Raw genomic sequence first — 13,742 nt, 5'->3', positions numbered from 1 at the left:
CAGTGAATCAGTGTATCACAGGGATGAACAGGGAACGCGGTGTTGTATGTTGCAGTACTGTCTGTGTTAACAAGAAACCAGAGCTAGAAGTATGATCACCCCAACAGGACAAGAGCATGTGTTTACTAGAAGCTTTTGTGCAATTTCTCTCTCTCTGTTTTTATGGTCTGTTTGTTGTTTTCAGTTTGAAAGGATGTGGCAGGTGAATGTGAATAGAGGGTGATGAAAAGCAGTTGGTGTTTTATTATTGTTATTGTTATAATTTTTCTTTGTAAACTCAACAGTAATGTCTTTTGTTGCAAAGCAGATCACTTTGTTCCAGCTTGCAGAGGTTGTCCGCTCCTTGACCGGCCCTTTCCTGCGTCGGTGCGTCGCTGGTTTTCTTCTTTCACCATCAGCACCACCTGTTCTGACAAAACTGCAGCCGACGAAAATAAAAATGCATACTCAGAGAAATGTTAGTGAGGGTTTGAATGTTTACCAAATCTTAAGGAAAGTTTTTAATTCTATATCTTTTTGTCTTTCACACGTTTTGGATTGCCTGCTGAAAGTCAGTGCTTTGATGCAGCCAGACACAGCTCCCTGATTTGAGTCAGATTTATTTTAGTGGAGTGTTCGTTCATCCACATGACAGCATCCACTGCGTTTGTGGCAGACTGATGAGCAGCTGAAACGTGAAGCGAAGGAATTCTCTTGTTATCATTTGAGCCTTTTCATTTAAGGAATGTGGCCTTGTGTGTTACTGGACGTAGGTGCTTGAGGACCGTTGTGTTTAAATTGCTATAAACAGACATAAATGCCCTAAGATTCAGTGTAACAACTATCTAGAGGTTGTATATCCTGTTTGCTTCCCTGGAAGATAGTCAGATTATAGCACGGTTTCATGCAAAACAGTGACAGCTTTTGTCTCGGCCAGTGCACAGTTTGTTTGAGCAAATTCTCAGCCTCCATAGTGAGTGATCGCAAAACTGACAAAATTCTTGTTTGGTGGCGTCTTTGCAGAACGAGCCCAGACAAACCTGAGCAGCACAGGAGCAAAAGCACCATCGCACAGCTGCTGTGACGGTGTTGCTGAGCCGTACTGAATCAAAGCGTTTCACTCCTCATCTACATCTGAACTGCAGCATGACTGAAGATGCCCTGAAGTTGGTATACAGACCTTTAAATTGTAGTTTCATTTTCTCCTGAAAGCCTGAGGAGTGTAAGCACGAAAACCATTTAGCTGATGCTCTTATCCAGAGTGAACAACACAAGAAGGAACTCTTACAGTTAACACCAGATGCAGGTGAGCATAATACACTGGATTCAGCGACCTAAAGTCAGGGGTATAAGGTCAGTGCTGAACTGCAGATTAACAGCAGGTTATTTGCATATGTGTGCCGTTAAAGAGCAGAAACCAGGCGGAAGGGTCAGACGTCAAATGTATAGAGCTGAAATTGCACCGCGCTGCTGTCCAAGCTTCATTTTCCCTGATTCTGTTACCGAGAGCTTTTATCCTTTAATTTCTCTCGACATGAAGAGGCAGGAAGCTCCAGCTTGATGGAACAAAGTTGTTGCTGTCTTATTGTCTTGTTGCTGAGAGTAAGACTTGTTTCATACCTCAGGTTTTCTCCTCACATGCTGAGGTTGAAACTCTGCTGCACACATGCACCGGGAGTTTGTGCTTCCCTTTGTGACCCGAGGAGATGAGAAACTCAGAAGCTCAAATGAGATTAGCGAATTAGTGAAATGGTTTCCACAACAACTGAATTTTTTTTCTTATTTAAAAACCAAAAAGAAAATTGCAATAACAGCCCAGTTATTTTGTAGATTAGTGATGGAGATCAGTTTCATATAAAAAAAAGAGCCTCCTGATCCTCTTGGGTCGTAATGAGAGAAAGACAAAAAACCTTTTGTAAAACACAATGAGACTGTACAAAGGTCTAACTATTTAGTCAGGTTAAAGTTTGTGATTTCTTCCACGAGGCTGGATTTTTTTTTAATCCTCTTCTCCAAAGAAGAAGAAGAAAAACGACATCACAGCTTTCTGCTTGTTGAAAACCTAGTCAGATTTACCTGCCGGGCATCCTGATTAAAACTTTGTTCTGACGCTAACTGCTGGATTTCATGAGTTTATCACCACCTGCTTGTGTCTGTTTTGGGCAAGAAAGCCAAATGTTGCTGCGGCGGTGCTAGCATCGAGGAGACTTTGTCCATCACTGGCTATTTCAGAGTTTGCATTACTTCTCATACCTATTATTATGCAAGTCTCCATCTTCATACGAGGGTCAACATCACATGATATTACTTGATATTTTAACATCAGAGCATGTAGGCAAGGATCTCAGTAAATGTAGCGTACCCTCCAATTTGTCACCACTGTAAGGCACCAACTGGCCATGTCTACTCCAAGCGGGCAAGCAGGTAATAAATATAAAAATAAAAGTCTTTCCCTTTGTCAGGTTGTCTGCAACGTTACCCAGCTACCATTAAAGATACTTACTAAGGAAACTTTCCTGGTGGAAGATGTGATATTGAGGTGCTTCTGACTGACAGCTGGACTTTTACAACTCTAGTTTTTTCTTTTTAGTTGTCATGGATTAACTTATTGTTTGGCCCCCAACTCTCAAGTCTCAGATGTGTCTTTGAAGGTACCCAAAGGGGTCTTTGAATCTGCTTCTGTGTTACTGCACCATGTGATGATGCCCCAACATGGATGGAAAAATGGTGATTAAATCTTTTATTGTGATGAATTATGTCTCTCCGCAGCAGGTTTTCGAGCCTCCGAGAGCTGATTTTCATAGAAATGAACAGAAAGAAATGATTGCCTAGAAGGAAGGAAATCAATCTAAAAACGGATGGTTTGTTTAGGCAATAAAGTGTAGAAATTTGTAGGTAATCCATCTATTAATTTCTGTCGTCATCAATCCATTCCTCCCACTAACGCCCCATGGTCCTACCATTTACTCCCTGTCTACATCCATCTATCCGTCCCTCCGTTCATCTCTCCATCTGCTCCCCTCCCCCCACCCATCCATCCAGTAGTATTCCTGCTAAAAGCTGTCAGGTAGCAGAGTTTTGGCTGAGCCGCTGTTTGTGGATCTATTTCTGGGGGCATTTCAGCACCGATAGGCATCTCGAGGAGACCAAATTAATTTTCAGGTAGAGAGAGAGAGGGATCAGGAGGAAGGAAGTGAGGATAGACGTATGAGGAGAAGGAGGAGGACAGACTCCATAGCCGACTGCACAAGTGCTCCCACTATCAGTACACTACAGTGGCTCTGGAGAGGAAGATGATGGAAAGATGATGGAGAGGAGAACAGAAGCAACGGTGAGGGAGAGAAAGTCATGGGGAGAGAAGAAAAGCAGAAAAGAGGTGGACATTAAAATCAGTAAGGAGGGGAAATGATATATTTATGGTTTTGGGAGCAAGGTTTGGAAAAAATAGACTAAAAAAGGTAAAAATTTAAAAAGAAAATTTTGTAGGGAAGACTGTAACCTGAACGAGACATGATAGCATCAGATATTTCAGTGAATTCTTGTTTCATGTACTCATGCTCGTGTTGAAGCCCAAGCATGAGTAAGGAGGAGGTTGGTGCCAATGGATGGGCCTAAATAGCATCAGACGTTAGTACAGCAGAGAGATTTAAATTTCTAAACAATCAAAAGCATTGATAAAGAAGCTCGGCATGACTGTACTCTAAACTTACAACCTGTTCTCAGTTACAGTTTTTCAGACGCTGACTCTCCAGGAAACAGTACTTGTACGTAGTTGTAAGTGAAATTCGAGTCCAGCATCTGAACTAGACGCCATGGTAACAACGATGTGTATTTGTGGCAACCAAATGTTGATCAGTGAGAATTCTTTTTCCTAAAGTTACTTATGCAGTTGAAAGTGCCCAACTCTAACCAAATAGGGGCTGTAAATGTACAGTTAAAATAAAAGTAAAAGAAATAGTAAAAAAATAAAGGCCTACAAATCTTGGTTTGAGGGTTAAGGTCCTGAGATTGCATCTCCTCTAGACCTCAGAATAAGAACTTCTGTGGGTTGTCATGAACTTGGGAAAATGACATTAAAAGGGTATCCCCGTGTGTTGGATAAGCATGCTAATGGTGTTCGGCTTTAGTGAAAGAAATGGTGACTGGGTGATAGCTGAACAAGAGTCAGTGTGCCTATGTGACGAGTTGGAAATGACAACTCGTCAAACCCAAAGCACATCCTTTTAACCTAACCATGATATCAAACGTCCCCATAATTTTGGCAACATGCACAAACCCAGATTATTCTTCAAGATGTCCAATCCTTTTCTTTCTTTTTCCCTTATATAAGGAATATATATATATATATATATATAGATAGATAGATAGATAGATAGATAGATAGATAGATAGATAGATAGATAGATAGATAGATAGATAGATAGATAGATAGATAGATAGATAGATAGATAGATAGATAGATAGATAGACATAGATATATAGATATATAGATATATATATGCACACCTAACCAAACCCATAGCAGTATTGTTGGCACAGATTTACTACTCAGCAATGATTTCCAACTGGTCTGTAAAGCTTACCAAAAACAGGCATGACACCTCTTCACAAGGCACTCTAGGCTATGTGAACAAGACATTTATTGATATATTTTCAGTGTAATTGTGTTTTTGTCCTTCTGCGACCTGTAATGTTTCATTTAGATTTATACCCCATTGTGGCTTTGATAATTGGACTGATTATTAAACGTAGTAATCCCAATGTAATAATGAGATTTTTATCAGAGAATTTATTAATGAAATAGTTTTAGCTTTGTGCAAAAAAGATAAGTCTGGTGCACATGGTCCACGGAGATGGTTTAGAAATACTTAGATATGGAAGGTGGAGTAAAGATTTTGTGGAAGATGGAAATAATTAAAAAAATAAGGATGAAAAGAAAAAAATACAAAAATAAGAAGAAGGGACGCGACTAGGAAGTGAGAAATGGTGTAGAGACAGTGCGAGATGGCAGAGAGAGTGGGATATGAGTGATGGCAGACTCACTCATCGACCTGATTGGCTCTCACCAGCGGACAACTGTTGGGATGAATCAAACTCATCCGCAGGCTGGATAAGAGCCTCTTAAAGCCCTGCAGGAGAGCTTGGTTAGCTGCCCTAAAGGAGGCAGGCGGGTGGGGACACCTGCCTGATTGCCCAAAGCCAGGCCTGCAAGTGTGTGTTATTCATAGATTTTTTTTTTTATAAAGCTGACTTCATTTTTACGAAAGGTTGAATCCTACAGATAAAGAAAATGGAAATGTTATTGACAACTTGGCAGCATTTCAAAATAATTCTTATTAGAAACTGTATTCAGTTTCTACTTAATCAGCTTTATTAGAAGACTTCAGACGATGGCTAGGCAGAACATGCAACATGGAGTGTAGCAAACAGAAGCTTTTACAGCTGACTTTTTTCACTTTTGACCTTTTAGGTGAATGTGAGGATGTTTGATCTTTAAAGAAGCTAAGTTAGTTGACATTTTCTGTTAGCACATGTTGGTGCAATGCGTTATTGTGTTTTAATGATTAGTTCAGCGATTTATAAATGAGTAACATAAAAGTAATGAGCTATTTTGATAATCGCATATTTTTAAGTCATTTATCTATTAAAATGAAAAAAAAAGGAAAACTAATCTTTGTCATTTTTGTTTTTAATATATATCAAGTGAATATTTTAGGAGATCAACTAATAAAGTAGTTTAAAAAGGAGCATGAAATGAGACTTTTTCACTACTTTTTGTAAAAAATCTGAGACTCAGAATTGGGCATACTTTCATACTTAGTGGTTCTGCAGAGACAATGATGATATTGTTTGCAACAGTAGAGCAACTGTTGAATCTTCAGATAAAAATGCTCCACTTATGCCTTCCACATGCTTTGTTGTTTTCACATGTTTTATCTTTCCTTTTTTAAATCATTTTTTAACAATGACTCACTCTACTTAAAAAAAAAACACGCTTAAAAAGACAATGTGATTTTTCAGTTTTACTGGAATAGAAAAAATCTTAAGTGATTATATTGTAAACCCATGAACACTGTGAAAAACAACAAGCTGAGAAAATGTAAGAAATTCAGGTGAACGTGATTCAGAAGCTTGTATTGTGATTCACTTGAATTTTTTTCAGTTGGCTTTACTAACATTTACAGATTTGGACAAAAGTTTAGACAACTCAAATTTTCTTGTTCGACTAACTATAAGATTCCTCTCAGGTTAAGAATCAAATTCTAGTTCTATTTTTCCGAAGTGTGCCTTCAAAAAACACACAAGTAACAACGAAAACTGAATTAAACGCACCCTCCTGTTTCTAAGGACCATAGTCGTGTCAGGGAAAACCTAATCACTACAAAAGCACCGAAAACTTGGACATATCTGGGTTATTCATGTTAGTAAAGGTCTGTTTCATGAATGCTGATTATATGTGACTTATATGAGTTTCAACTGTTTCAGAAGATGATCCAAAATAAAACTGGAAGCTAAAGTTTCCTTAGCTTCTGAGGTAACGCTTCAAAAACAGTAACTGTTCACAAAGCGTGCATATATTGCTCATTTGTAATAACTCTGACTCTGAAGTGTCTTTTCTGTCGTCCCACAGCGTGACACCCGCGTGCAGCTGTTCATGAGTTGTTAATACATGCTAGCCTGGTGAAAGTTGTTTTTGCAGATGGTTCATGTAACAAGTGAACTAGAAGCACATCAGAATAATGGAGTTTAGTTTTTGTTCATGACGTTGCCCTGACCAAGTGATCAGGTCTCTGGTAAAATTATTATTTTTTCTTTCTTTTTGTTTTAATTTCACTTCAAGAAATATCACAGTATCAAGAAAAATTGAGCCCAACAATTGAGAGGTTAACTGTGGTTTTAAAGGAGTTTTACGCTCACTAATATCCAGTGTTTGAACCATTCAAGAACATTTTCAGGGATCAAGTGAAATGTCAGCATTGCAGAAATTATTAACGACACAAAATTTTCAAAGGGGATTAAGTTTGTAAGACTGACAAGCTTTTGCCTCTCACTTATTGTAAATCTTTATTTTTAACTAAGTCGAATTTGAAAGCCTTACTTAGAACAACAGTTGTTTGCTGTAAGATCTGACATCGTTTCAGGCAGACACCTGACTTTGTCTAAGGGCAGAATCTGTTTTTGCTCACAAAGTGAGGAAAAAGAAGGAGGACAGACTGAGAGCAGAAGGAAAACCAGGGTGAGAGAAAGCAAAGCCGAGAGAAAAGGAGGCTGTGGCGGCGATAGTGTTGGCGAACTTTCAGAAACAACAGAAAAACCACAAAGCACAAAGTTGGCTTTGTGTCCAAAACAGGCCCATTTCCCTCCCCCTTTCCTCTCTCCTTCCTCCCCGGGAGCAAAATAACACAATAAAATGTCCCATTAGCCCGTTCTGATGAGCGAGAGAGAGACACAGAGGCAGGGAGAGAGAGTGGGGGGCTGGTCTGAGGCTTTGGCAGCAAGTCGGTGGTTTGGTGCTTTTTGTATAGCTGTGAGTATTCAAGCTTGGGCCAGATCTTGACACGTTGTTAGGAAACAGCTTGGGCTAGAAAAAAAAACAAAACAGTCCTGACGCTTTACGTTTTGTTTCAAACATGGAGTTTTGCTCGTGGTTCCCTCTGTGATTTCAACAGATTGGTTTTGTCCAGACATGCATGTAAACACGGTTATCAGAGAAGGAAGCAAAAACAGTCTGCTGATGTGTGTGTGAGTGAAAATTGCTTTCCTTTTCAAACTGAATTTACATTTGTCTTTGGGAAGAAAATGCATCGAAAATGTCTCTGGCCAACAATTGAGCCTCGGCAGCGGCAGCAGCAGTTTGTACGTCGTTACCAAATAACAATGTGTAAATTTCCTGCACGCCACTCTGACACAGACTCTGGTTTTGTCCCAGATGGGGAAATGTATGAAAATGTAAATGATGTTGCACACGGCTGAAACAGTTTTATAAGGGACCGGAAAGCAGCACAAACATGTTGTTAGTTATTTCCTGATTTTACATAAACTAATGCAGTTTTTTTTCTTCTGCCAGTTGTATACCAGCAACGGTCCATCCTATATGCAATTTGTGAAAGCTTTTTGTGTTTCACTTGTTGTTTGTCTTGCAGCTCCTTCGAGTATTGTGACTTGCATTTTTGGCTTGTTCCTGTCCTCTTTTGTCCCGCTATTATAGTATTATGAATGTATAATGTAATACTTTGTTTAATATAAGTCTGATGTTGTACTGATTTACATAAAACATTTACATGATAAACTTGTTGTTTCACATGGGAATACATGCTGAAATAGATCAGAATATATTCATCTATCGTTCATCAGGACAACCTCATAGAACGGTAAATCGATTAAAGAAAGAAATATAATGCAGAAATTGTTTGAAAACTCTTTGGTAAGTAATCAGTTGGCAGGTGTTTGTACACTCAGTTTTGATTTCTGTGTTGTCATACTAATTCTCAGCCAAGCCAACATGTTGCTGGTTATAAACACAATAGCAAAACATTTCTTTAAAACCTCTGTTTTTGCACAACAGTCAAAGTTCACACTGAAATGATAAAATGTGAGAGAGGAAAAGAAAACGCGGAAAACTCCCAAAACTCCAGATTTACATGATGACCTCCAGCGAGTGGGGTCCAAACCTGCAGGTAATTCGAGCTATAATTATTACTGGTGATGGATTTTTAAAAAAAAAACCTGTATACACTCTGAGCTGGATTTAAATTACTGACCAGTGCATGTAATATTAAAATTACCCCACATACCCCTAGGGAAATATATCCTGTCTGAATAGGGGCTCCGTCTTGCACAAAAGAGGACAATGTTGGCTGATTGTTACATCAAGTGGGAATCTGGTTGTTACACTGACTGTTTCAGAAAGTTAGTAAAAATGAAACAGTTTTACAGTCAGACCACAGATCCAGGTAGCAGCATCCTGTAATTTGACCAGGACAGATAATCCAGATAATCTGTAAAGCCATTACCTCTGAATCTGTGATCACTGATGAAACGGTGATCAAAAAATTAAACAATACTATGTTATTATTTTACATAATAGTCACTTCATAGTGCTAGTTGCACTGTGACGATTCGTGGCTTTGCAGTTTGGAATTCCACTTTAAAAATGATGCCATTATAACCCTGTGAATATGTTTGCATTGGAAGGAAATATCAATAATTTGCGGTACACTTGGAATAGAACCATAACTGCTGGGACATTGCAACAATGTAACTTTGCTTCTGTGTTGTAAAAACCAGCAGTCACTTCCCTCCCCCTCACCTCCCCCTCACCTTTTCCCCCTCCTCCTCCTTTCTCTTATTCTCATCTCACCTTTTCCATTCCTGTGTCTTACTCCTCTCCTCTCCTCATGTAGAAAGAGGATGTAATCAACTCAGACCTGCTGAGTCGGCAGCTTCCCACCTCAGGACCAATATCTACCTGTCCTTGAAAACACACACTTCAATTATACTACACCCTAGATTGGTTAAACGCACACACACTCTCTCTCTCCCGCTCCCACACTATCTCTTTGCTTTATTACTCTTTCCCACTTTGGTATTATTTCCCTCCTCTGTGCCCTTCCACATTCTCTTCAGCTTTGCTGTTTTTGTTAGCCCCCCCCCCGCCCCCTCAGTTTTTACCACTCGTCTTCTCTTCTTCCTCAGACCCATGCAGGCTTCCATCATGGCCACTTTTCATGTTCTGCCTCATTCTTTCCATGTTCTCTCTTACTTTCTATCTCCACCATACCTTTACCTGTTTTTTACTCCTCTGCCTCCTCCATAGTTTCTTGCTTGAACATGTGCGAGTGTTTAGGTCAGTGGCCTCATCAGATGTATTACAAAACTTGTGAAGTATTTTTAAATTTGTAATTTAAACATCCATCGCTACACAAGACACCTATGATGGCTTGCTAGGTCAGAGATAGTGATTCAGTGCCTACCTAAAACTGTAATTAAACTTAAACTGAATTTTGATATGCCCAAGTATCCTGCCATCCCAGCTATACACACTCACAGGTTCCAGTCTACCCCTTTTGAAGCAAGGATTTGCAATCTTTCTTCAGAATATTTGTATAAATGTTTTTTGCTGTTGGTGCACAACACCTGCTTTTGCTAGGAAGCCTGGCTCTACTAGATGTGCCATAAAAAAACGCTGCTTTCTGCCTTCCAGTGGTATGTGCATTTCTGCAGTGACATTGCAGAGAAACCCATCTATCCCAGCTCATTCTCATCCCAAGGATGTCAGTTAGTGCCATTTTCTCAAAGCTGTAGGCTTAGTTCATCGATGCACATGGATTTTTATGGCATCTGTTCCCTGACACAGCAGGTTATTGCATTATTGAGAAGTATCTGTCAGTCCCAACTGGGTTACTGTTGTGCAGCATGGTGTTATGGTGGTGTTAACTAAGTTATTTTCAGTCCCTAAATCTAACCAGCGAGTGAAAGCAATAATCAAGCAAAAAACAAATTGGCAAGAGAAAAAGAACCAATGCTGCCAAACCTGAAATTTATGTCGTCATCAGCCCTCCAGCCAAGTAAAGTGGACTTTGGACAAACAAACAAACTTTCTCTATGTTCTGACACCTGGAGTATAAGGGTACCAATGCCACAGGTGTGCATAATGGTGATAGAAAGGAGACAACTGACAAAGTGGCATTAGATCATGCCAGCAACTCACACAGATGATGTTTCAGTCACCAGTTTACTGGAATCCTTTTCTCTGCCAGGGTGAAGATGGACACATCAATGCAGGGATCATTTGGTTACCTTTCAAAAGAAGCGCTGCCATAAATTCTGAAACTTTCTCATTTTTTTTGACAGAAATATGAAAGATATACAAATAAAATATAAACATTACTGCCTCACCAAATGTGTAGTTCACTGAACGTGCTAACAGAGACATAACTTTACTGAATGTCAGGAGCTTTTTATTAAACACAAGAGGTCAAAGTGATAAATCTGCTTCTGGAGAGATTTTTAGGATCTTTTCTGTGCTACAGGACATAGCATAGTATAGACACTGTCCATTTTGAACATTATTCATTTGTTCTAATTTAATAAATCTGATAAAGCATTTTATCACACTTCTAATCTTACAATAATACCTTTAATTATTGGGCCTAAAAATTGGCCTTGATAAATATTTATCCCCATGGTTTTGTTGAAATGAACAATATTTGTTACATGATAAAAGTTTTAATAACTCTTATCATTTGTTACATTGTATTTCAATAGGATATTAGAAGAAATGCTAATGTTACCTAACATACCTGATATTTAGGCATCACAGTGTAGCCTTGTAAATAACAGCAGTAGTTAAATCTATTACCTATGTATATATGTTTAAATGTACATAGGTATGTACAGGTTTTGATTTGTGCCTATTTTAGAAAGCGACATGGAAATATAAATATCATTATTGTGTTGCTATAGCGACAACAGCTATAAGGTAAACCGTAAACTGAAAGATTTTATAAGGAACTGGTAGCTCTGGGGTACGATAAAGGGTGACAGTACCAATGTTCAGAGTCGGAGAGAATCATCTTTCAAAGAATTTTACATTTTCTTGTAAAACAAAAATTTAAAGGCATATAGTAACACTGTTAAGACAATAAATAAACAGCATAAAGCTGTAAATGAGATTTTTATGACTATCAATATAAACTGTAACCTCTCTCTCGCTGCACGTGTGTATCCAGCAGTTAAACCAGGTGCTGTAACATGTAGATTAACCAGCTGTTCTCATTGTTGCTTCAACCCCAAGAGGAATTATTTGGAAATTAATTGGCGTATGTGTGCGTGTGTGTGTGTGCGTGTGTGTGTGTATGTGTGTCCAGTTGCCAGGACAGGTGTTGCAGCATGGCAATGATCTGCTGCTCTTGTTGTTACACTCTTTCTCTCGCTCTCTGTGTCTGATGATTCGCCGCAGTGCTCTCACGTCCACATTATATTACATTTATATTTCTCCTTTCGAAAACAAAAACAGTACATAAGCAAATAAATGAAATCCTTACCCCTCCCCTCTGTCTGCTTCATCTCTTCCCCTCTGCTCTCATTACCTCTTCTCGTCTCCTCCTTGCCCCTCATGCGGTCACCTGTTTTGCCCCTATAGGCTGGAAGGAGACCTGGGGGTGAAATAAGTATTGATTATTCTCTGCTACAAATGGAGAGGAGGAGAGGAAGGGGAAGATGACAACAAGGGGACACCTCAGTCAGACAGATGGTTTTGAAAAAGAAGGGAAGGAAATAACAGAATATAGATTCACACATGTTCCACTGCGGCTGGAAATAACTCACTATTTGTGGATTAATCTCCTGCAGAAACTATTCCTTAACGATTCCACTTTGTATGTGCATGTGTTAGATGTTAACCTGACATTTTTGAAAATGATGGAGCTTTTTTAGTGGGAAGCCGATGGGCTTAGAGCTCATAGCCACACAGTGTGGAAGTCAGGGGAGTTATCCTGTAATGCCTGTATTGCATTCTCTTTGTGAGTTGATCAGCACTGTTGATGCTGTTAATATTGTGGTTACGAGCTCATTCTCGAGCAGGTAAATAAACCAGCTCACATGAGTGAGCTGCAGCATTTATGGAAATGGAGGCTTTTCACTTCTTGAGCATCTTTACAATGCCAGCCATTCATGTTTTATTGAATTTAATCCAGTTTTTTATGTTTGTTTGTTTTATTTTTAAGTTGTATTTTTTGTGCATTAATTATCTTATGCACATAAAATATGTCTACCAATTATCACAGATTTGACATTAATCAGTCATTTTTTCTCCCATCCCGTCTTCCCCTCTCTTCTCTCTCTATGAGCGATGCAAAGTGAAATGACAAGCCCACACTCTCTCTCTTTCTCTCTCTCTTAATCTTAACCTTTCTGTCTCTCGCTCTGGTGTCTGGATGTGTGAATGGCGACCAGCTGAGCATTACATGGTGACATTTGGGAGAAGACTCGACCTCATGCTGATCAGAGACGAGCGCTCTTCAAAGAGCTGCCAGACACACACATACACACACACATGCTGAAATATTGCTTCGCAGGGGTTTAAGATTAGTCCGCTTAAACGGTTGTTGGATGAATAGCGTTAAAGCCGTTATTAATGTACAAACTGTAATCTTCCTTTAAAGCACATTTTTATCTACATGTATTGTAAGTTAGTCCGTATGGTAGGTTAGAGGTTTGTGCTTTAAAACAACATGAAGATCCCGTTCCATTTCTTATCAATATATGCCACTTTCTTTAAAATAATATTCTTATATATAACCTTATGACATTTTAGAGTAGCACACGCGTCTTCCTTCTCTGTGGCAGCTTTGTGTGGCCTGGAGTTGGTATTGAACTGACAAACTTGCCGACACAAGTGTCTCTGTCACCTTCAGGCTGGTCAGTGCTGCTGCCTCCTCTGCCTTGTTGTTGTTGTTGTTGCTGCTCCTCCATGATGGATCTGCTGTGTGTAATTTCATGCACATGTCCTCCGGTTATTGATGTCTGTACTTATTCACCCACTTGACTCCTGCCCTCTCGCCACACACACACACACACACACACACACACACACACACACACACACACACACACACACGCACACACGCACCCCAAACACACCTTCAGCCATTGCCATTAAATGATTTCAGCCATTATGTGCTGCACACACATGCAGGCATTCACATGCAAATGGAGCCACACTCATACGTAAACATATCGATGCAGATTAACGCACACTC

General features: G+C 39.4%; 1 protein-coding gene across 3 annotated transcripts in view; it reads left to right on the top strand.

Annotated features, from left to right (window-relative positions):
• npas3 (neuronal PAS domain protein 3) overlaps positions 1–13,742 on the top strand; it is a 374,776-nt gene that overhangs the window by 8,225 nt on the left and 352,809 nt on the right. The window lies entirely within an intron of this gene.

The sequence above is a fragment of the Astatotilapia calliptera genome, chromosome 19 (assembly GCF_964374335.1).
Source record: "Astatotilapia calliptera chromosome 19, fAstCal68.1, whole genome shotgun sequence".
Classification (NCBI taxonomy): Eukaryota; Metazoa; Chordata; class Actinopteri; order Cichliformes; family Cichlidae; genus Astatotilapia; species Astatotilapia calliptera.
Note: the sequence above shows the minus strand (reverse complement) of the source record. Positions and strands in the feature narration are given on the sequence as shown.